Genomic DNA, 1,742 nt, shown 5'->3' with positions numbered 1-1,742 from the left:
TCAGGTTGAGTGTGTGTGTGTGTGTGTGTGTGAGAGAGAGAGAGAGAGAGAGAGAGAAGAGAGAGGAGAGAGAGGGAAGAGAGAAGAGAGAGGAGAGAGAAAGAGAGAGAGAGAGAGAAGAGAGAGGAGAGAGAGGGAAGAGAGAGAGAGAGAGGAGAGAGAGACAGAACGCTTCCCCAGTAGTGACGGAAGCAGTACTTTCACCAGGAGGCACATGGCATCTGATTGTCTCTTTTTCGATATCAGTGGCCACTGATGTTCATTGCCCAGATCCATTATTTTGTTTTACTGGTTTCACTAGCATCTCATAAAGGTATACTCATTTTTAGCACTGTTATAAACTCATGGAATTTGATATATTTTACATGCTCCAATCCATTGCAGTTATTTTCCCTTATTTCCTATCATTCAATTGTCTGGTCTTTGAACCTCTTCAGTGAGGCTCCTGAGTGCAGTTGCTGATGGATTTTGGACGTGACCAGTGCCATTGTGCACACAATAAGCACAAAACAGCCACCAGCCTTGTCTTCTACTACAGCACCAAACCCCTCCACCCTTCCCTTTACGAGAAGCCTCCTGACTTAAACAGAAACCCTTTTGCTTCTGCAAGGGTGCAGTTCTCCACCCNCAGCCCTTGGCGCACTATATAAGCTCTACCACCCCCACACCTGGTGCTGTCCCCCATTTTGAGGGCAGCCACAGGCTGTCGTCCACTTTGGGCACAGCCTGGCAGATTCTTTTCCTTTAATAAAGCTTGAACGGTACCCAGCATCTCGTCTCACTGTCTTTCAGTTGCCTCCTGTAGTGTTTGAAGGTCCTCACTCTCTGATATGAGAGGATGTGGCAGGTTACTTCTGTACATCTTTTATTCCAGACCAGGAACTAGCTATTTCTCCAATGCCTGCCAGACCCCAGTTACAAATTTAGTTTGTGTGCAGTGCGCTNTCCACTTTGGGCACAGCCTGGCAGATTCTTTTCCTTTAATAAAGCTTGAACGGTACCCAGCATCTCGTCTCACTGTCTTTCAGTTGCCTCCTGTAGTGTTTGAAGGTCCTCACTCTCTGATATGAGAGGATGTGGCAGGTTACTTCTGTACATCTTTTATTCCAGACCAGGAACTAGCTATTTCTCCAATGCCTGCCAGACCCCAGTTACAAATTTAGTTTGTGTGCAGTGCGCTCAGTGCTCAGAGCTGGGGAAGATTTGTAATAAGACAGAACTTATCAAAAGTTAGTACCAAAACTTTCAATACTTTATTTAAAATATCTTATTTTATTTAACCACTTTGAGCTCAATAAAATAAATAATTTGAGAACAAGAAAGATTCTAGGAATATAATTAGATAACTGAAATCTGACTTTCAGTAGAAGGTCTGGGATATAACACCTTCCAAGAATTAGATCAAAATGATGAAGAAATGGAAAATAATACATAAAAATAGTTTAGAAACTCAACCCAGCAATTCAACATTAAACAATAAGTAAAGTCTAAAATACTCTATTGCAAAGAGGCTGTGCCTTGCAAGGCTAATAAAGAACAAATTTTCAGGCCCGTGGCTCACTTGGGAGAGTGCGGTGCTGATAACACCAAGGCCACGGGTTCAGATCCCTATATAGGGATGGCTGGTTAGCTCACTGGGTGAGCGTGGTGCTGAGAACACCAAGTCAAGGGTGAAGATCCCCTTACCAGTCATATTTAAATAAAATAAATAAAATAAAATAAAAAAGAACAAATTTTCCAGT

Source organism: Galeopterus variegatus, unplaced genomic scaffold (assembly GCF_000696425.1).
Source record: "Galeopterus variegatus unplaced genomic scaffold, G_variegatus-3.0.2 Scaffold9506, whole genome shotgun sequence".
NCBI classification, from domain to species: Eukaryota; Metazoa; Chordata; class Mammalia; order Dermoptera; family Cynocephalidae; genus Galeopterus; species Galeopterus variegatus.
This window is presented reverse-complemented; position numbering follows the sequence as displayed.